Source organism: Pygoscelis adeliae, unplaced genomic scaffold (assembly GCF_000699105.1).
Source record: "Pygoscelis adeliae isolate BGI_AS28 unplaced genomic scaffold, ASM69910v1 Scaffold85, whole genome shotgun sequence".
Taxonomy (NCBI): domain Eukaryota; kingdom Metazoa; phylum Chordata; class Aves; order Sphenisciformes; family Spheniscidae; genus Pygoscelis; species Pygoscelis adeliae.
The window spans coordinates 1,504,862-1,529,084 of NW_008824900.1; positions in this window are offsets into that span (position 1 = coordinate 1,504,862).

Sequence of the window (24,223 nt, forward strand, 5' to 3'; positions counted from 1 at the left end):
CCTGAGACAGCTTCTGACTAATCACAGCTACCAAGCACAGTGTTCAAATACTGAGCAGTGATGAAACCATTTTTGTTCACTCCATCAGAGTAGAGAAATGTGTAAAACTAAATCGTCGAATGTTTTTGTGTAACGAATGCATTCATGGAAATCAGAATTTGCTCACTGACAAACCATACGTACGAAATGCAGCTATCTTCATCAGAGAAGTTATTCATTGCAAATTATTCAGTCAGCACTAGCAATTTATTAACATTAGTTGAAGAACCTTTAAACAGAAAACAGAACAAGTCTTCATATTAATCACGAGATGCTCTTTTTTGGTAGTTTATATCAAGTCATGTCAAAGTGACGCTTCAATCTCATCTCATAAAATGTAGATTGTTACATACATCACAGCATAAGGATAATTTCTGGAGACAAAAATATATCCTGAAAGACACTGAAGGAATTCTAAATTTTTGGTTGAAATTGGGCAGAGTCTGGTAGGGAGACATGATTGTGATGGGAAAAGGGCACGAGTTGTCCTGGGAATCCTCCTTGGTTACTCAGAGCACAGACAAGGACAAAACACCCGCTACGGGAGGAAATCAGACACTCCAAGGGGATCGAGCAGAGGGCTGGAATTAAGCATTCCTTGATAGCTTTGGTCAGAGAGTAGAACAAATATACCTAAGAGAAGATAAAAGAAAACCATCGGAAAGTAAGTGTGGGTGTGTACATGTTCCTATGCACCTACGTATTTCAGGTATATCACAGTGGAAATGCTTAGAGCTATGGCTGGCTGTCTTTATAAACATGAGTGCTGATTCCCGATAGAGAAGAATGCTTTTAAAAAGAAAAAAAAATTCTGAGTGATTTTTTTCTCCTCTTTTGTTAGTGGAATAAGGTGCCTGATAACTTGCTCTCTTTCAGCATTCAAGGTCTACAGAATGATTCTGAAGATTTGGTCCAATCATTTTTCTAATTAAGCACTTTAAAAGTTCAGTGAGACTGAATAGCAAGATTGAAAGAGTGAAAGTTTTAAAATGAACTGACAATTATTCATGGGTCATCCCTTCTCAGATTTCATTTAATCAAAGACCGAATAAAAGCACACATTGTAAGGTGGTTCATTTTTTATAATTTCTTTAACTTTTTAATCTCATTTTTAAAATTATAAGAGTCATTAAGAGACTAATTTTGAGATTCCCTCCAGAGTTTTCTTAATCAGGCACATTTTATTCTGTCTGTGGTAGATGTGCATTAAGACTCACTGAGTAAAGTAGTTAAATACCTGTTTAAGTATACACCTCTGGGTGCGTAGCATTGAAAGTACACATGTGCAGAACTGAAGGGCACTGGTAAATTGGGTCTACAACATAATAGTGTTAAGAAAGCAACAATGCTATCATTAAATTAACTGGATATATTAGGAAATTGTACCCTGATTTGATAGCATTTTGTTATGTAGATTACCTTAAATAGGTTACCTTTTATAGGATAGATTACCTTTGATGGGATATTGCAATAAATGGGATGTTAATTTTTAACTTTTTACTGATCAAATATAGCACTCACTTCTTCCTGTTTTAAAATGTAAGGGCAAAGCATACTTTATCATTCCTTTCACAAAAATGGGCTGTATTCTTCTGTCTCCTCTTCCATATCGGATGAGAGGCTGAAGCAGGAAACATCACCTGGCTGAATAAGGCAGAAACCACAGATTTATATTTCTATATCCACTGAAAAACTGTGGCTTTTAGCACACCTTTGATTTTCAAAGCTTTGTGAATGAGGAAGAAGTTTGGGTTAAGAATATTGACTGAGCTGTAAGTGCTTGAGCTTGCAATTCAGAAAGTTATCGAGAAAATTCCTTACCTTAATAAGGCGTGAACAGGATTCTAGCTGCATTGTAGCATCATAATCCTCCCCACTATTTCATGAAAACTAGTTTGTTATCTTTATTTGGTAGTTTAAATTCTGTATCAAATACATTCATTTCAGTCCTTTAACATGATAAATCTCAGTTTTCCAATTTACCAAGAATTTACTGACTGATAGGCAAAAAATATTCATTTAAATAATTAAGAATATGTATTGTCTGGCAGTTCTGTCATCCTCCCAATATCAGACAATATTGGGTACTATACTGGTACTACAGGATGCACCAAACTCTGGAGTGGAGTCTTAAATAGAATAGAGTTTATACCGATGAAATATCTGATGAAGAATGACAGGAAGGACACCCTGGCTGTGCACAGAGTTCAGTTACTTGGTAGAAGAACTTTACACACCATGAAAGTGCCTTGGTCAGAGCTAAAACCAGAAACCACAGTCATAAATGTGATTAAATTGCATTACCGCTAAAGAAGTGGCTCAAAATCCACTTGAAAATTCTGTGTGGATGCTAAATGGTATATAAAATAGAGAGTCACTGGTCTAATTTTTGCTGAGATATAAGTTGAAATCATAACTACTCAGCGTGAAGCCTTCCCAAGTACTATATAGTCAAATTGAAACAGAGACACACAATTGTTACAGCTGTGACAAGTAAAACGATGCAGCAAGTGCCTCCAGTGTGTGACTAACTTACCAGACTTATTATAAGGACAAACAATAAAGTTTGAAAACTTCCTTTGTTTGTAGAAACCCAGATCTAACTGACTTTCACTGGGACTTGGAATTTTAAAAAAGAAAATCCTTTAAAACAGCATTACAGAGTTCTTACAATGACAGCTTCAAAGCAATTCTGAACTATGTGTCATCCAAGACTCAAGTTATACATACAAACAAGAAAATACTTAGTATATCTGAATAGAATTGTCTGTAGTTTACCTTAAGAGAATGCAAGGAGCGAGGTAAATCAGTTGATCTTTCTAGGTAAGACACTGGCTTTTCAAATTGCTCAGCTCCTCTGAGAGTGAAGGAAATCTGCCCTCTTTCTGTTGAAGCCTCATGGAAGCTGTTAAGTATTCAAGAGGGGTTGTTTGGGTTTTCTTTAATCTGGTTAGTAGTTTGTAGAATAGAAGTTGAATTAAACTAAAATGTTTTTGCTCTTTGGACTATGTTTGCCACCTTCTTAATATCCCATGCTTCGTCAATATTAAGGGTGTACAAAGAATGTTCGGAGGTTTGGAGATACAAGCTCAGCGCTCATGAGCCGTTCTGTTCAGGGTGGGCAGGGGTGACTTTCCCCTCCCTCCCGCACCCACTCTGCTCTCCTGCTGGTAGCTATGAATGTGCTGCATAAATAAGCACAACTATATCTTGCCACAGTGATTCCACATAGATATTAGAGTACAGAAGTTTCTGCATCAGCAGCCTGGGATCATAATAGACTGCAAGGTAAATTGAAAGCTGTTCACTTCCCTTCAAACTGCTGCGTTTGGGTCCTGATGTTCTTCACAAACAATTAAATTTAAAACCATCTCTGGGAGATTTCGCTCTCATCCAGAAATGAGTTAATAAGAATTTTCCATTTCTTACAACAGTAAGTCTTAGGCAGAGCTGGAAGCTATGAGAACAAAATTGCACTTTGTCGTGTGTAACTCAATGCGATATGCCTCTCCAGCCCACTGTGGTCTCTGGAACATGTGAGGGAGGCCATTTCCCCATCTTTTCCTCTTGTTATCCAGTGTCTGAACTTTAGGTGGACCCCCCAGTTCTGGTGGGATTGACTCCATATATAATGAGATCATTACCATTATTTTAATTTCTGTAATAGTATTGGGAAATGGAGTAGGTGACTGCCTGCACTTTCTGAGCCCTTTTGTTAATACTCATCCTATACAGAGATTAAAAAAATGCATCTTTCTCACCTGGGCATTATGCTTTACTTAGTGTAGTGCAAACATTCTTCTCTTACTCTGAAATCTCGGACAGTGGTCTTTGTTAAGTAACAGACCACCAGGCTTTGAGGACTCAGTGATTTGATTCAGCATGTGACAAATTTTATTTTGTTATGAACATTTCAGGAATGCTTTTTATCTGAAAGCCAATCCAAGGGTGTGCTGGTTGATTCTTTGTTATGGTGCAAAGCAACAACTAATTAGACATTCCTTTTACTCTTACAGAGATAGCATTTGGATCACTTGCTCTGATCCTTTTCTTAATATTTAATAAATTCTTGGCTGTTACACTTTTATTCATTAACTTCACTTTTGAAAGGATCGACTCAGCTTTTTCAGATGTGTACATGAACATGAAAGAATAGCGCCAAGATGCTTGATTCTTTCAAGTCACAATCCCAGATGCCTCCAAACTAGTTTGATGATCATTATCATGCTGTAGTAATTTAAGCACCTTATTGCCAGGATGCTTTCTAAGAGCATTAGAAACTCTGAGCTGTTAGTCTAAGCTGTGCTCTGCTTCTGTATTCTTGGTTGAGAGCATTTCACATTTTCTCTATCAATTTTGAGAATCTCCTTGATTGGGCTAATGATGTTCGATGCCCTTTAAACAGAGAGACAGTAACCTTGTGCCTTTCTTGCACTTTTTTTCAGTACATTGGTTTAAAAAAATTTCTGGGGCTAAGAAAAGGCCGGAGAATAAATATACAATTAAAAATTTCAGTGTTTTGGAAGTGCTAGATAGTGTCAGACAAATCTTTGGAGGTGGGTTCTAGAACCAACAGTTACTATGGAGAAATGCCTTCGTTTTGTTTCAGTAGGCAAATTCTATAGTATTCCCTAGGAATAACTCTCAAATGGTTTTAGCAGCATCTCACCCCTCTTGTTTTGTAATTTTGTAATGCTCATTTGCATTAGTAAAATGTACAGAGTACAGCAGCAGCTGATTCAGAGAGATAACTCTCCCTTGTGAACTAGCAGAAAAGCAGTATCAGAACAGTCAACAGGCATCTATTTCAAGAATTAACTCTCCACAGCCAGGCAAACAGATCCTTGGTACGGTCTCTGATCATCTGTACTGGAACAAGCTACAGTTTTGAAAAAGAAGTTTAAAATACTCAGGAATTAATAGCAGTACTGTGTGAGGAAATAATCTTTAATCTTGTTTGATGGAACCTGTGGTGGTTTGTCATTATGATAAGATCCTGTAGTAGGGTAAACACCATGAGCTGCCTTACTGTCTACATATATGTAATAGATACTTGAGCAACATGCGTATATATATTTTTTATTGACCCATTCTTCCAGCTCATGAAACACAGCTGCCGCTTACTATCAGGAGAAAATGCAATGAAAGTCATTTGAAGAGGGAGATGATTGGTTGTATTAAACCCACCATGTGTTGTTTATTTTGCTTCGTAAAAGAGAAGCCGTTTTATTGCAGATGTTTGCCACAAAACAGTCATCACTAAGTGGGGTGAGGAGAGAAAGTGATAGAGAAGTGTAATCTGATACAGCTAGTGGGAGAAAAAGCCTTTTCCAATGCTGCTGGATAATAATAGGTATCCTCCTGTCAAAAATGTACAGGAACAGTAGAAAGAGCTTACCTGAGCTGTCTTTATTTTCGAAAGCATTTGGATTTCTAGCCTACATTGACAGTGAAAGGCTATTAATATTATTTTCATGTCCTCTAATTGTTCAACTGTTTACAGGGGAAATATAGACCAAGGTATGTGTTAAGCACCCAACTCCCATTCATTTTAAAAGCGTATTGAGGTTCTTCATTCCATGGAAAATTTCCACCACATTCCTTAAGTTATCTTGTCACGTGTCCTTGTGAACCATTGCAGTTGATGACATTAAATGAAATGTGTATCTCACATGTAATATTAAGGATCTAAAGGATCTATAACAGACTGACTGACTGTTGTCTCTCCTTGGTGAAGTCATTCAACTTCACTGTGCATCAGTTAGTTCCAGAAGAACTAGCTGAGATTTTTTTTTTTTAATGGGAATTTTCATTTTCAAGTCAACGTTCAGGAAATTTTCTGAGGTCATGGATCCAGTTTATGTCAACAAAAAGAAATTTTGAAAGAGGTCCACTCAAGAATACTGTAGTAGTCACTAGACTTTCATTCAATGTCCATTAAATCGATCAAAAAAAATACTGCTGACTTCTCTCGTGGAACTGGGTATTTCATGAAGGTAAGGCTTAGTTTACAGGTGCAGGTGTATATCTGAAAGGGCGATCTACAGTTGTAACGGATGAATTCAGTGCTGCAAAGAAAGGGCAAGAGAAGGCTATCGCTCTTCCTACAAAAACAGGACAGTGAGTATGACCTTCTTGAAATGTGATGCTTAATGCTGCCCTACATTTCTACTTTATCTTCCTCTGCCCACTTTACATAGTTACTCACTAAAGAACTGTGTAAAAATTGCCATATTCTTAGACTAATAGCTTCTAAATTCAGAGTGCTGTCACTACCTAGTAAGAATGACCTCCAGAGATACTATTATGTGCAATGTTGCACAATGGATGATAAATGTAACTTTAATGCCAAATTCTTTATATGCAGAAACATGAAGATAATTTTATATCCTACTTGTATTAACTACTCTGCAGATGCCTATTTCTGGTAGAGCAATGAGAGAACAATCTCTGTAATCTTTCATATTTGCAAAGATTTGGAAATAATAATAGTGAAGAAAAAAAGGGGTATTTGGTTTCACTTATTTTACATTTTTTAAAAAAACAAAACACCAAAACCCAAGTTGTTAGATACCTTAATTTCCAACAGGGATGCTTCTCTACGCTCCCAATTCTTATAAAAGCAGAGAAAGCAAAATGCCATCAGCACCCGAGCGGTGCATAGGCTACACATCATTTATACAACTAGACATTATGTCCCCAGGATGGTACAAAGAAGCAGCTGATTGAAGCATTAACATGTCTTGAGTCCTTTTCACTAAAAGGCACAAGGTCACTGCACTGGTTTAGTGAATGAGAAGTTGATAACTGATTTCTTTCCATCCTTCTTGCTCTGACTGTGCCTTAATTCCACTGACTATAGTACTTAGTCTTTTTTGGAGGGGGGAGGAGGTGAAAACAGCCTACAGAAATGAATATTTATGTACCTATTTCTGTAATTTAAATTCACTCATTGAATCCGGTTAGTACATACAGCCTCCATCAGCGGGAGGATTGAAATCTGTAGAAGTGCAAATACTGCTGGTGAGAAAGCTTTCTTCACTAAAATAAAAAGAAATGGAAGCAAACCTTGTGGGTTAATGATGATGAGTATCATCAAAATGAGTGCATTCAGAGGAAACACATACTCTTAAATGCTCTGTATATATTATCCTCATGTTTTCCTTTCATAGCAAAAACGATAAGGAAAGGAAGACGCATACTGATGCTGCCTAATGTACAGCTACATGTGTATCTCTATATATAACCTAGAAATTAAATACTGTTAATTCTCTTTTGTAATGATCATTACTTAACTGTGAGAAATAGGTGGCAAGCCCAGCTTGCTTATCATGGGAGGCAGTGCAGATATGGTAAAGGAGAAAATGTATTTTATACTAGCTTTCCCATCTTTAGTCTCCAATTAATTGTACTTAAGCCAATAATCAAAGAGAGAACAATAAGATTTTACTCTATAATACATGAAGCGGTTTTCATTACAACCACAAACCAAAGCTGGGCTTGGCCGTAAAGCCCCTGACGCTACCGCAGCCCCGGGGGGAAAAAAGGCAGTAGCCTCACGGCTGAGCTGGGGACTGCTTTGGACAGCTGAAGCTGTCTCTCCTGACCCGTCATAGTCACAGCACTGCTGACAAAGGGTAGCAGCAGTCTTCTAGTGCGCATGAATCCAGAAGGGTTGCAAAGAGTGATTGTCAAGGGAAAACTAGAAGCTCTGCTGAGCTTATACTGATGCCCTGAACATTTCTCTCTCTCACTTTTTATTTATTGTCTACTTATTTAGTCTATCTAATGAACAACCTCAGTATGTAACCTCATAATGAAAACATTACAGAATATTTCATGCTTAGTTGGAGCTGAATTTGTCTCTTTGTTTAACCAAGACACACATTTGTAGGGTTATTAGAAAATAATGCATCTACTGTATATTTTAAAATTATTGCCTGACATTGATTTTGAAACTATGAAAATTATCAGAGAATAACAGTAATGATATTATTGATAATGCTTACTCATGAATGCTGTTACTTTTATCATTAGTGACAATTCCTAGGAGCTACAGTTTTGAATTAAGCCTGCGTGCTAGCCGCTATATAAAATCAGTCCAAAACCACAGACTTTGCCTCATAAAGCTTATGATCTAAATGTAAGATAAGAGATGACAATAAGATGTGGCTGTAGTCATAACACATCCACAGTCTAGGTTTTATTAACTGTGGAAGGCATTGCAGCAAAGGTGAATTTTAAGGGAGGAAATGAGTGATGACGATGGGCTTCGTTTTTTATTATTGCAAGCATGAAAGAAGTTGTAAAAGGGTCTCTTTAAAATCAAGTTACTAGGACTGTGGATATTGATACATGTGCTGATCTGGAGTAGGTCACCTGCCATTTACTGAATATCATGACAGTTCTTGAGCTCTGAAATCTACAGGGACCTTTCTGGTGACTGGTATAAACAGCTAATTAAAAGCTAGTTATTGGCAACCATAGCAGGGGATATGTCTGGTGACACATCTGAAAAATAAGACTGGAGAACACTATCATATTCAGTAACTCTTGTGATCTTTAATGCAACATAGAATATACAAGTTACTTAAAAAATAAAAACGCGTGGTAGCTGTCAGTTACTGGCCTGATCTAGAAGTCTTTCTCAGGAAAGGTGGGGCTCATTAAAATAGAAATTTACATAAGCTAATGATGTGGCCCCAGAAATCTGCTACTAAAATTATTATAAAGCAATGTTATAAACGATTAAATTTCAAGCCCCTGACAGCATGTATTGCCATAATAGATCCAGTAATCTTTCCGTCCTCAGGTGGTGGATTTTCAAAGGTACGTTCACGCATATGTCACAAGGATTCATGAGGTCTCTGCTGCCACAGACCTGCATTCCTTTCTGGGTTAGCTCCCACTGATGACTATTTGTGCCAAGGCGTAACTTGCATTCCAGATATTCCACATTCTAGGTATTTCCCCATTCCTGGCCCTGGAGACAGCACACGTCTTCGGGATAGCGTTCTGTGGTAGCCCTTGAAAATAACAGCAAGCACAATGCTTAATTTATCCATTGTCTTTATCAAACCTGTCTGAACGAGTGGTGCTGTGAGCCAAATGCCCTATTGATTTATAACACAGCAACAGTGGAAAGATGGAGGGGAAAAAAACACAGCACGGTGGATTTTGAAAGACAAAAAATAATACTGTGGCAGGGTATTTTAAAATTCCAAGTAGTGAGTTTGTTCTTAGGTTAAAACGGACATTCTAACACCAAAACAAGTCATCCTGGTAACGGTCCTCCTAAAAGAAATTCTTCTGAATGTGAATGGGAAAAGCTGTTCTTCATGAGGTATTCTAATTTTAAAATGGTTTCCCAAAGCATCAGAGTTTTCAAGAATTTTCGAAGAAAATAAAATACATACTGAAAATGTGCACAATGACAAACGTAATCTTCCAATTAATTGAATGTAATCATGCTTTGCATCACACAAGCAGAATAATACCTTGATCAGAAACATAACAGGTGAAACAAACATTCTTGTATTTAGAACAGTCTGGGTGGGGTTTTTTCCTATTGTTTTAAAGTTTGCATTACAATGTAAGAAAGGTAATATATCAGAAGTTGAAAGGCTCAGTAGATGTATGTTAGTAAGAAATTAAAGACAGACCTTGGAGTAGATTAATAATAATAAAAAAAATTATATTCATTCCATATATGTCTTAACAGATGCATTGTCATAGGCTTTTAATGGGTCCAAAGTCCCTGGAGGCTTCCAGACTTCAAGAAACTGAAAGGAATCTGATGGAGGGGTTTTCAAATGGATTTGTAAAGGTTTCAGGAGCTGCCTGTTGTTCTTATGTATTACAAACCTTGCCAGCTGTTGCAAAGAACTATTTGTTTTCTGGTTTAGTTTACCTAGTCTGAGACAACAATAATTCGGTAAATGAAAAGTTACTCATTAAGCATGCTTTGTTTTCATTTTGAATATTTCCCATTTTTGCTAAGTAGGAAGGTATGAACTTTTCATCATGAAAAATCAACATGACCTTTTATAAAAATCAGGTGCAAGTATCTCAGCGTTTGGATGTTCTGGCATTTTAATAAAAGACCAAATGAATTTTAACACATAATATATCTTAAAATGTGAACAGTAACATGAATTGCTTTCCCTCACTTGGCTTGAAATTTATTCATGTATTTTGAAGTGATCATAAGAGTTCACCTAAGTAATAATAAAAAACCTTGACCAGGAAAAAAACTGAGAAATTTTAGGTAAATTCCTTTTTGTTAACTCCTTGAACGCCCCTTGGCAGTATATAATATATGATTGCTGTCAATTTTCAATTTTATTTGGTGTTTGCAGGGTATGAAGACGTTTTTCTCCTAATAGAATCTAAAGTATGTCATTGTTCAAAAAATTTTAGGATTTGGAGCTGATGTGATGGGCAGGGTCATTACAGATGCTGCTTAATGTATGTTGCTAACAGTAAACATGAAGCATGGAACAACCGTTGCAGACTGCTCTTATTGTGTAAATCTCTAGTAAATATTATCACAACAGTGGCAGGAATTGTTGGTTCCCGAAGGATTATGGCTCAATAGGAGGAACCGTCATGCACAAACTTGGCTTTAAAAATGTGACTTGACCATTTGGTATCAATGTAGCTGCTTAGCTGAGTAAAGGTAAGGACAGACTTATCTGCATTGCTGGACTGGAGTTCAAGAGAGGAATGAGTTCTAGCAAATAAGTATTTTAAAGCAAAGGAGTTCACCTACACTGGACCAACGCACTTCTGCAGTTTTTAGGTAGAACACCTTATCTGATAGTTATTTGAATAAATGTTGAATACACTAAATAGTAAGAATTTTTATTTATAAAAATCTTTTGTTCTTCACCTGGGCGTGACTCAGGTTACCTGTTCATAGCTTAAAGCATTTCAAGTGAATGGGTGGGGCATTTAGGATTCGTGTTCTGGTACACTGAACTCAACCATAGTTGAAACTCAGAGGAAGAAGTTAAACGGCTCCTTCCTTGCTCGTTTATTGCTGAAAAGACTCTCTTTGGAAGCAGAAATGTTCACTTACACATACCGTTTAAAGAACATGCACTTTGAATTTTAGAGAATCAAGAACAAGTTAATAGAAAAACACAGCTTCTTTTTTTTTTCCAAGCTATCGCATCTGTGAGGTATATAGCATACATTGCACAAGTTTAAGTATAGATAAGGGGTAAAAGTTAATCTATAAAGAATAACCTTTGGTAATGCATTTTAATTACTAGAAATGTTCTAAACTCTCAGTGGATAATTGATAGAGCCTCAGCATCCCTTTGTTCTCTCTATGCTGTAGAGATTGTCTATCTTTTAAAATAGAATTTTCACCATTTTGGTTTACTTGAGTTGTGGAAGATAGAAAATAGCATTTCAGTAGGTACTGCTTGGCTGTTATTCTTTCCAGATGGCTCAGAGCGCCTTCCTCTGAAGAAAGAAATTAATGTCAAAGTAGTTACATACAAGTCTTATGCGCCAACAATGCATTTTTGTGTCAGCAAAACAGTTCTGACAACTGGAGGGAATGCTTGTATTTGAGGATATTCTGAGGAAATAACCTCTGCAGTTAAATGCTTGTAAATTTTCCATTGTGGTGGCTCAATCCTGCTGTTTTCACTTCAGGAAAAACCATGCTGGTTTACGTAAGCACATGCTTGGCATTGGTGCAATGCATTGGCATTTGGTTCAGTGCCTGTCAGTACCTGTTTTTTGCGTGGTTTGGTTTTCTCCTTTGTCAGAGGGTAACGTGCAGGCTAAGTTTTGTGTCACCCCAAGACTGCTGGTTGAGTCATGCAGCGAAGCTATCAGTCCTGCCTGTTACATCTGTGGCAATTCTACCCAGAGGAGATGTCGCAAGACAGTGAGTCCCCAGTGGGATGTAATAGAATGGAAGCAGATGGTGAGCTGAAGAAAATTTCAGGGGAGGATTACATTTTCCAGTTACTGTCTTTTTGATTTCACTGTTATTGTCTGATGAATTGTGTCAGATTTGATCCTTCAGATTGAAAAGCTGCTTCTCACTGTGCTCCCAAATGCACAGATAAAGTAAATGGCTGCTGCCAATGGGCTCTTTCAGAAACTTAATTTTTTAAATGCGTATTGGGAAGGGCGTCTCATTTTGTCATGTCTGCTGTGTGATTTTTGCCTTCAGCTGAGGATTTTTTTTTCTTTCATAGTTTATGTTGATGACTGGGTTTTCAGGAGGCTACTGTGTTTTGATCCATAATATTATATACCTATGTAGTTGTAAATTATTCTTGGACAAGGCGAGCAGAAATGCTTTCTCTTGCCCTGGCTTATTTACACAGCCTTCCTTTGGCTTATCTGTAGTCTCTGATTAACACCGGGGTCTGTATAACCCCATTTGCAAAAGTCAGACCAAGAGAGAAGGGAGACACAGAGCCTGAGACCTCAGAACTGGAACTAATGTGGACACACGGCCAGAGTCCATCCCTAGTGGAAGAGTAAGTCCAACCCCTGGGGAATGTGAAGAATGGAAGCTGGTGACTTCTGGCACCAAGAGGAAGGCTCCTGCTCCACCTAAAGGCTTGCAACTGCAAAGCAGGTTTACTGCCCTCAAAGCTGAGGAGGAGCCAGATGTGCTTTCAAGCAAAGCGCCTGGGCCAGCTAACCCTGAGCCATGTGGCAGCTATAGCTTTTCCTTACAATTTTCAGGAAACTATATCAAAGTAGAAGAGGCTAAAATTAAGTTGTAGGGTAGTGTAGGAAGCAGTGTCCTGTGCTGTCCAGAAAGCAGAGTCCAGTGTTGAAGCTGATCTATTTTGTACAAAATAGGGCACAAATTGGAGAATCTTCACTGTAAGAATATAGGGTACTCTGTAATCAGTGCGGTTTTTTTGTTCTGTTGATCTTTGCTCCAATTACTTTCTAATAAAATAATTATTGGGCTAGGGAGGAAGTAGAGGACATTTAATTCCACAGACTAACGGTTTGGACAACGGTTGGGACAGGAGGTGCTTTGCCTTTATGTAGCAGAGGGATTTTAATCCTGCTTTCCCAATTCTTCAGTGCCCCACGCAGTACAGTCGGCACCACAGCCTCATCCCTCTTGCTTCTTTTTGATTGTTTCCTAAATAAAAACCTGTTTTGATTGACAAGCAAATATTTGCTAAATTATATAATATTTGTGAAATAGACTGAAACAATTTTTTCACTATTTAAAAAAAAAACCAGAAACAAAAAACAAACCCAAAACTATTTGCCTTCTAATAATAACAATGAAAAAGTTCACCCAGCCATGACTTTCAAGATAATCTGTTAAAGGACACTTCCTTTGCAAATTCTAAGCAAGTATATGACCTCATACAATAACTCTCACTCACGGCCATGTGAATGCTTGATGATGTCTTCAAACCTAGCACACGCTGAAAGGGCAACACTGTATTTCCAAGACCCTATGGCTAAAATATTAGACGCTGTGGTACTCAAAATGTGAGTAGCTGTGACTGAGATGAACAGTTTTCCTCAAGCTGGTGTGAAAATAAACATTGTGCAAAATGATCAGCCCTCAGCTGAGTGGAAACTAGAAAGTCTGTATTGGTCCAAACTCAAATTCAACTGGTGAATGATAAGTAAACGTTTCTGTATCGCCTGGGAACTCCTAGACCTTTCAGTCCATGATTATTTTTCTGATTATTAATTATTATTATGTTACATGATTAACATTCAAGAGGACTGAGAAACATCAGGGCACAATTTACAAATTACCCATTTTCTGTTCAAAACAGAAACATAAAATTTTTTCTTCATTGTTTCATCCTCTCTATGTCATTTTCATCCACAGTCCAGGACTGAATCTGTTCTTCTTCTAACCATGTTTCCATGCTACGGATGCAGTAATAGCCAAAGAAGATTACTGAACGCACAAACATTATCTACATCCATCTTATCAATAAATGTGTCATGAGCCAATTTGATGCAATTACATAGAGGTGCCCTTTCTACAATACCAGTAGATCACTTTGATGTGCAACTTAAACAATAATACTTTAAAATACTTTAAAATACCTATGGAAAAAAAGAAAATCAAAACTTATTTTCAGCAAAAGGATATTCTCTAGATATTCATTAAAGAGAAGGCTGATAGTTTAACTTAAATAAAACAGTAGTAGAAACTCTTTCATATAAATTATGTGGAATCAGCACTTAAATCTTGGATACAGTTAAGCGCCCCCTCTAGCTATGGCCAAACACTATTTTGCCTACCCCCATATTAGATGTTGCTGGAGTTAATAGGTTTTTGTTTCTTATTACAAAATGATCGTTACTGTTTTGGTGGCTATACATATGAAAGTGTGAACAGAAACAGACCTTTTCTGTATCACTACTTTCTATATGCTTGTATCATGTTCAGTCCAATTTTTCTTTTCTCTCAGTTAAATGCTGCGTGTTGATTTATTCCATTATGGAAGATGAGGTTATGAAAGAGTTTTTACTCTTTTGAATTGAATTGAGGTATGAGGAGTGGGTAAATCTAAATGAAGTTGAAGCTTGTAGTAGGTCATAATAACAGCTTTCTGGCTGCTTCCTTTTATTTGGTGTTGGCTTATTTACTCAGGCTTAGAAACTCATAAACATTATAAATACACATGTAAATGTAATGAACTTCTTTTCTAGACTGTTACGGCTCAGCTTCCTTTGGTATATTTTAAAAATTGCAATTTCATATATTTCTTTGATATTCTTCCTGTACTGATGTTGCAGATAACTAGGATATTTGAGCTACCTGCTGTTGTTGCTACTTAAGTACTGTGGTTGTGTGATTTAACATGCTTTGAAAGGGTACATGTTTAACACTTTTCATGTGAGAATGACTTAGAATGATTGGAAGTTTCCAGCAATTCAGAATGTTTGACTCAGCTGCCATGCGCTAGTTTCTGGAGCCTAAAAAGACAAGAGGTTCATCAGTTTTGAGGGAAAAATAGGCTGTGGAATTCATATCTATATTTGTGAGAGACTGGCCAAATTACCACACAGCTGTATAGCCTTCACAAAGGCTGCTGCTCAAGCAGCTACATTGCTGATCTCATCATGCAATTTTTCATCTAAAGAATAACAGTACATTGGAGGAATGTAAGGAGTTACGTATGAAAAGGAGGATACAGTGAGAGAGAAAGTTTGGTCCCACAAACAGCCTGGTGGGGAAGAAACAGGACATGGGTTGGTAAGAAGGATTCAGAGCACAAGCATCTCATTGTTATTTCCTTTGCAGATCAGGTTTTGATACCTAAAACATAACTTATGAGTAGTATGTAGTTTATTAGCCTAGGCAGTAGTTTATTAGAATGATAGCTGTAGAGACATAATTATTATCTTCTTGTGTAAGGGCAGATTATTCTGCTATTCTCAACATCTTTCAATACATACGGAAATCGTATCATAAATGCGCACATCATTCTGTGAGCACCAACTCTGCATTCATCCAGCACTCTAGGGAAGGAAAGATGTACACGTGCACCTACCCACAGAGGCAATCCTATCTTACCCTACTTAAGTCAGGTAGATGAAACTGCACATATTGTCATCCTACATTTCCATGCTCTCTGGTTGTAAAATAAGGCTTCCATGGGAAACAGCAAAAGCAAATTAGGATAACTACACTTCAACAAGTGCTGGAATTTAACAGTGTTTAGATGAAAATGGGTATTTAGTTTAAACTTTGATTTATGCCTTTATTAATCAGAGTCCAAACTCTCAATTCTGTTTCATCTGGTTTGCATTATTTCTATAGGATGGAATTAATGAAAAAAGTATCTTGAGTTCATTCTCCATAAAGGGAATTTGGAGTTGCTTATGGCCATTTTAGGAGTTCTTCCAAGCATTTCTATGTTCCAGCAATCTCCATGCTATGAAAGCCCCTTAGGCTTTTAGGTAGTTACATGTGTCTTTTTGTTCCTCTCTAATGAAGCTATAATAAGGCACCAAATCTCTCAGAATCATTTTTCTAAAATGAAATACAAACCCAGTGCTGTGTTGTGCTATCGTAGCACTGTCAGCACTATGTGATAAAGTAGTATAAATACAAATTACAGAAGCAACAGGTTTTTTTCTGCACAATGGTAGGAAATATTACCTTTCTATGCATGTTTTTGATTTAGTGTAACTGCTGACTGAACTGAAACAGCCCTGGGGATTATCCTACATGAATTTCAGGAATGGTATAGTAGCCATTGCGCTACTATCAGCTAGCTCTTATGAAGTTGATGGCAGTAGGAAAAGCAGAACTCTCATCACATTTGGAAAAATATTGGAAAGTGAAATTAAATTGCTTATTTTTAAAACAGGCCAGAATGGTTAGAGTCCAAGAATGTCATGACGACTCCCTGTGACTGACCATCATGGGCATTGATGTCCGTGCCTCTGAATGGCTGCAGTTTCTGTAGACTGTTAAGACGTAAATACCTCTTGAAAGAGGGCTCAGAATTTATGTTCCTATTTTTTTCAGTAAGCATGTGAAAATTCCACATCAGGATTGCAGCTATGTACTTCAGTATTTCTATCATAATCAATGATTGCATCTGAGTGTGTTCATTCCCCTTTCCCACACTTCTTAACGTGCACAGAAGAGTTGGGCCTGACTTCTCCGAGCTACCCTATGCAATTCAAGGTAATACATCTCTGTTTCCCTCTCACTTTGAAAAATAAGGTTCTTCCAAAATCGTTAGGAATGATATTGCTCTAAAAGAACCACATAATATTTTAGCAGCAGGACTCCTCTTAGTAGTGGTTTAATAAGTGTGGAAATACAGGATTTAAAGTGACTGTGGTTTATGATATTGCAGGTAAATGCTACTTCCACTCACCCCATGAAAATTATTTCTCATAGAAACTTTAGAATTACTTTCAAATAGTGTAGGCTGATAGAAATATTTTAGTGTGTTTGCATCTCTGTTTTTGAACCTCCTAACTGAATAAATTTGTGAATTATGTATATTTGTTTTTCTTATCCCAATGTACATAAATTGTGTAGATAAAATCCATAAATTCTATTGTGCTACAATATGCTATACAACATAAAACCAAAGACCAAAACAAATTAGGTCTCAACATAAAAAAATAGTTTAGGACTTTTCAGGAAGCTATAAAAGATATGTGGGTTTGATTTCTTTAACATCGACAAGAATCTGTAACCTAAGTTTCTTGAGCCAGTATTTCTCTAATTTACAATTGCAAGAGATAGAGATAACACTGACTGCAAAGGGAATGAATGAATTTGTGGACTTCTTGAAATTTGGAAAGCTATATTTTTATTTGTATTTTTCTGTCCTCTCTCTGCCTGTTTTAGCATCCTCCCTTTCCGTCCACCAGGCTCACAAAACTTTATATTTGTTTACCTTTATTAACTTATAATTATAAAGTTTATATGCCCCTGTAAAGGGCTTTAGTGTAAAATCAAAGCAGATCCTCTAGTAATCATAATTTTGAAATAAATGAAAAACACCTTTACAGGACCATCTTAAAGCACATTGGTGTAAAGAAGTGAAAATATGGAAAAAGCAATAACCCAACTTAAGCCTCAGGAAACTACACGCAAGTAACAGAATTTAGTTGCAGTGGTTTATTGTGGGAAAACCTTTGAAATTTATGCCGTTTATGACTGCACTGAAAAATTAAAGAGGGTAGTGAAAATATATAACTTAGTGATAAAGTTAAAATAAAACAGCTGATACTATTCCTCTGTAGGACAGTAACCTTCCCCATATGTGGAAAATGTTAAAGTTTCTTGATGAAAACAAATTTGTGACTTAAATTGAATAGTAAGACACTGGATATGTCGGATTGCTGATAAATGAGACAGATGCCAGAGTAGTTAGACATGAATCACGTGAATGACTGGAAATCCTGGGCACTGTAAGGGTAAAACTGAGCCCGAGTCATCAGCCTGGCAGCACTGTTCTGCTGAACAACCTGAATCAGACTTTTAAGTGCTTGAAAGTACATGAGCTGTTTTCAGTTCGATCATGATGAGGGAGGGAGGACTCCTTTAGTAGTAAATGTTAGGCATCAGGTAGGAGGAAGTAAGCCACCACCTATAGCAATTGTTTAAGTAGAGGAGAGCATCAGAGAGATTGTATGTATGTGGTGATGATGAAAAGGAAAAAGAAAGCCTCTGTAGACTTGCTGTTTTGTGCTAAGTGCCTAGGTCTGGCTCAGGTTAGGACTCTGGGGAAGAAGTGTTAATAGTTACGTGATACATTTCCACAGTCGTTACTGCTTATTCCCAGTCACAACAGGGAGCAGCATCAAGGTTGCTTGAACTTCTGTCCTTAGTCTGCAGTGCAAGAAATATGAGGTGAAACTGTGCTCTGGTTGAGCGTCTAATATTATGCATACCTAAGAGAGAAGTAGCAAGGTATAAGCAATTTAAAGAGTTTAAGGACAACCGAGAGTTGCACAACAACGGTGTACCAAGAGAAATTAATTTTCATCATAATGTAATTATGAAGTATGAAGTCGTAAAAGACAGACACACATACAGATACACATGCATACATGCGCGCGCACACATACATGCGCACACAGGAAAGAAGAATGAAGGAAGAAAAAAATAAAAAGAAAAAAGCAATACTTGTGAGTTACCTGTTAGAAGCAAGCAGGTGGATTCTGGAAAGGATAGAGAAAGTAAGCCAGCTCTGGCTCCAGGCCGCAAGGTCTTGTGTGGAGTCATGAGGAATCTTTAATATAAAAAGAATCTCTTGATAGCCCTCCCTGCTCTCTGTAAATAATAGATATGAGTGAAATGGTGCTTGTTTTGTAAGGCTAAATGTACATCTGTCATTAACAGAGCGCTTGTTTTGTCTTTTCCTTTGGACAGGACTAAGGTTAAGACAAAAATAGATCCTGCTGCATCTCTTCTGACCATGTATACAACATTGTGTATTTTATTCCATTCTTTAGTATGTCTGAGAACTGTGGAAGTCAGCTTGTTCCTTTCAGCTTGTTCTTAATGTTAGTTTTCTATTTTCTATTATTTTACTGGAAAGAGGCAAAAACCCCGAGAAAAGCCTTCAGAATGTGGAACCTTAATTACTAGTACGTAATCCAGATTTAGAGGACTTCCATCAAGGGTGTAGAAATTCACTTTTTTAGTATGTATTTTTTACAAAGCTGTGAACCTTGGTTAATATTAGAAAGTCTGATGAACTAAAATAGATGTCCTCTGCTTTAAAGGCAGATGACTCAATTGAACCACAGGCCCTTGATCTTTTCAGTGCCACATTGGTATGGTGGTGCTGACTTTTAAAATGGATTGTTAATTGTTGAAATGGAAAGCAGGTAGGTTTGGCTTTTTTTTCCCCTGTTGAAACATTTTTCTGCAGTATGCTTTGAGCTTTTATTGAAAATCTGTGGAGGTATTACCCTAATGTTAATAGTTAGTGATTTGGACCACGTAGTCAAGGGATGCTGTTACACAGTTCTGAGGACTACTTGCCTTCTTTGGCCCATGCCTTGTGTAGTAACTGTATACCGCATTTCTATTCCATCCCCTGACAGAAACTGATAAGGTATGGGCAGGCCTTTGGTTTACTCTCACTCACTGAAGAGGTTTTCTCGCGGGGGTGTGCAAGGAGGAAACAATAGGAGAACCGGCATTCAGAAAAACATCTTCCAGTTGAAACACCCCCAAAGCCAGTCATGCCATATTTGGAACCGCCGTTCCTCCAAGCTGTCAAAAACCTAGCTTTCAATGATTGTGGCCTGATTTTCAAAGCGCAGAGTGACTATGTCTCCTGCTAACTACCATAGGAATTGAATGTTCAGCACACCCTAAAGTCGTTCTGGGACTTCTTTCTTGTTTATTTGGATATGTGCCTGAAGAATGGCAGAAGATGAAGTACAGATTTGTAAGCCGACCCTATAAGAAGTTGGGGTGAAAATTCTCACTTTTTTTCTCTTCTATCATTATTCTTATCAGGCAGCCTTTGAAACTTAGAAAAAGAACAATGACGTTGTAAGTTCCTACCAGAGTTTTAGGGGGAAAAATCATTGCAATTTGGAAGGAAAAAGAAAGGAAAAATGGTTACCAAAATTTTTTTCTGGCTCTAAAAGAAAAAGAACACACATGTGAAGCCGAATGGATGCACATTCCACCACACGTACAGTCTCTTCCAAGGCTTTGTTCTGGCTCTCGTTCTCCCAGCAGATTTGTGATTTGGACCCCACATTTGTAGCACTGGAACAGTCTAAGGCCCTTAGTGAAAGAAAACTTTGGAATCAGATCTCTGAAAAATATTAGGGTTGAAAAAGGTTAATTACAAAGATAGCTTTAGAATATAGAATAAATGTTTCCTATAGAAAATAGAAAGTGTCACCAGATTGGAAATCTTTCAAGGAAACCTCAACTTACCTATGTTGTTCTGTAGAAATGATTCAGTATTTGAGGTTACATCACAAGGACAATGTGGTTTCAACCGAATTGGCAAGGACAATTTATTTTGACACACTGAATGAAATCTACTGTGTAGGGGTAGAGTAAGTCTATCCAGACCAAAATTGAAGGAAGTTTCAGATTACTTTAGTGGAATGCTTTAAGGGAAAAGGTAATGTCAAATTGTAAAGCTTCAGAATGCAGAAATTGGTACATCAGTGTGGCAGTGTGGGGGAAAAATATTGGGGAGGGGCATTTAGGCAGAGGTTAACTGGGTTTACTGGCAGATATATGATGTGTAATCCTTTATTCACAATACAGTTGGAAACTTGTAAAGTCTGGATTGCATGGATGCTCCTAAATGCTGCATAAAAATGAACAGTGCGCATGGAATATATGTATTTCTCTGTACGTCAGTTTTACTTATTGTGCTTTTAGCATGTGGTACAGAATGAACAAAATGATAGCCCCCCAAATTGCAGCTATTTCAAGATAAATATTTCCAGTGATGCTAAATTTTTCAAAGACAGTTTTCATAACATGTAATCATGTTTTTTGGCTGTAGACTGCTAAGTTTTCAAGCATAGATAGCTAAATCTAAAGTGTGCTCTATTTCTTTTGCTTTTTATTAAAGGTAAAAGTTCATAAACCAAATTTCATATATTAAAATCAGGACATCGCTTGCATTGTTCTCTGAGGCACCTGGTGCAGGTACTAGATAACAAAACCTAAACTTTATAGAGCGGTAGCTCTAATTTTCTGTTACTGATAAGTGCATACAGACATCTCTGGTTCTAAATTGTTTTTGTGTCGTAAATTGTTTCCTGAATTCTGCACTGTGTTCATCCTTTAAGAACACTTTAGCCTATAAAAACTGCAAAAGCATATAAACAGCAACATTCTAGTTGACTGAGATAGCATAAACCACAGAGCAGTGAGTTAATTTCACTTTTCCCTAATATACAAGCACCTGTAATTTCTCTTCCACTTGTTGATGTTTGGGTGCACCTGTCTGTTGCTGTGTTTCATGATAGTAGCTTTAACTGAAATTGTATTTTGAATTTGCTAATAGCACTCATTGTAATTACTGCGTAATACTTAATTGGAATTCATGTAATTATTATTTTAAACTACTTTACATGTTCTGATTTGAATTTTTAATTTAGAAAACACATAGTCGGATCTTCAATCTGTGATTCCCTTTGGATCACTGAGGATGGAGCATACATTTTAATGTTTCAGGTTATTTGTATGCAACAGAATTTTCCCAATCTAGGCTCCTGAATATATGCTAGTACTTATACGTGCAAAGTTACTGTCAGTCCAGTGTAATGTATTTTAAGTTCTAAAATCTATGTTCAGTCACACAATAAAATAGTTTAGATTTGAGGTTCTTTAATAAAAATAATATATATAAAATACTTTGTTTTACAAAGTACAACGGCAAGTTTCATTTCTATGCCTTTTTTTACGTGCACACTGTTAATAAAAATACGTAGTTGTGCATATATACAGTTTTTTATTATTTATTCTTTATTTCAGAAAAATAAGTCTCTTTATATTGAATTTAGAAATCACTTTACAGAGTTTAAAAGCAAACTGTATGGATAGGATGCTAAGAAGTGATTAAACAGCTATGGTTTAAAGAGGTGTGGATCAACTTTCTACCTAGCCGTGGCCTCTAGATGGGCTCCTAACAGCTGATATTGGAGTATTCTTTTTCTGGAAAAGTATGGGGGGTGTCATTTGCATCCAAGGCCTGGGGAGGTGTTTCTCTCATGAATGGTTACAGTCCTGGTGTCCTGATACATTGGCTTCAGTGAGAGTAAGTATTATTCTGAAGCAGGGCCTAAAGTATCACCAGGATCTCATCTAGTGGCACCAAGCCTGTCCAATGTATAAAATAATAAGGCAGATGCTATTTTAACACAATAATTTGGACAGCCTTACTTTGTTTAGTCCATCTCCAAATGTTATAGAAAGGCGTGATATAATTATCTGTATTCTGTTATTGAAAGGCTGTCATGAAAAAAATCTCAAAAAGCTTTTAATTAAGTTAAACTAAAATAAGAGCTGAAGTATAGAAAGTGCCCTAAAGAATCTTTAATATCAAAATGGGCTCATAGCATCTTCTTAAAAAGAAAAATTAATACAGGCAAGTTAATATTTCTTCAGGAAAGAAAATTAAAACAGAACTGTACATTTAGTTTTAGAGGTCTTGAATACTTAGCTCTTATCAAGTCCTGTTTTCTTTCTGTCTGTTTCTCAAGTTGACCATGAATGAGCCAAGTCTTGGTGGAGATGTGTCTTTAATGTCTCTCAGAAAACAGTGTCCTTATTGCTGAGAAACTCGCTGGTCCCCTGCTCTTGATACATAGAAAATAAACTTAATCCTTATAGAAGGCCACTGTTGAATCTGGTACTATGGGAGGTAGTTTTCTTACAGCTATGTGTGAATTCAGTTTAGAAATCTTAATTCAGGAAAAAATACCCTTTACTATACCCTTCTAGCATCTCAGAGCAGCAAGTAACCTGTTAACATCATCCACTAACTACGTGTATCTCCGTTAGCAATACTGTGATGCCACGGAAAGGAAATCATACTGTGAGAAAATATTAGGATGCTATTTGCAGCAGGATAAGTTTGTAGATCTTTTGTTTATAATTTGGAAAACTTTGGAGTGCCTGCAGATTGTCAGATGCCAAATGATACATGAGCTCCAGCAGCACTGCATTGCAGTTAATGACCTAGCGTTTCAGGCGTTTCAAGTCTGAGGTTGGATTTATGTCATGTTTCTTCTCAATGTCTGTGTAGATGCCTTACAGCTTGTGCTTCGTGTACAGTTTAAAGGCCAGTGTTAACATTTTCAAACCAAACCATATGCACAGCATGAATCTTTTTATGTATGTGTACCTCTTGTGCTCGTTGCTGCTGCTTGCCTGTCCAGCATTCAGCCGTACGCTTCCTTGCACTTTTTCTTCATCTTTGTTTCTGCTGCTGCTTCCCGTACGTTTGCTCATAAGAACTAAGTTTTTCTCCCCCCGCCCCCCCACCCCTCCGCTCTGATGAATGGCCTATATCTTGATGCCAAAGCTCACCTTTTTCTTAACTGAAAATGATTGATAGAGCAAGAATAGCAATGGAACAGTTTATGTGTCCTGACAACCTCTGCTTTTGCTAGGGCTTCCCTCAAGGGATTGGCAGAAGTGTTATTCTGTGCAGGAATTTAGATACCTACGACTTTAGTGAGAAACCAAGTGGGATTTTGAAACTCCTACTATACAGTCTGAATACCTTTTAAAAATAGCAAGCCTAGAGTGCTCTGTTGATTTTCTATCATGGACTACTTTGAGGGACAACTATTCCTTTTTGTTTTGCACAGATGGCATAATTTTGGCAGATGAACTACAGCATTATCAAATACAAGTTCACATACTTTTGTTTGTTTTAAATGTTAAGAAATAAGATACTTTGTTCAAAACCATTCATTATTCCTACATCTGCATATACTTTGATGCACATGCTATATAATTCTGTAGTGTTTTAAGAATATTATTATTGTTCTTGCTCTACTATCATTTAAACATGCTGTTTTCCCTTAGCATGTTCCCCGTACATTTTTATTATTAAAATGAAGGTAACAATAACCTTCTTGAACAAATGCCTAGATAAATTAGTTACACTTTTAAAGATAATGAGCTCTTAAGGCCAGATTTTCGAGTGGTATGGCAAGGTGGCTTCACTAAGAT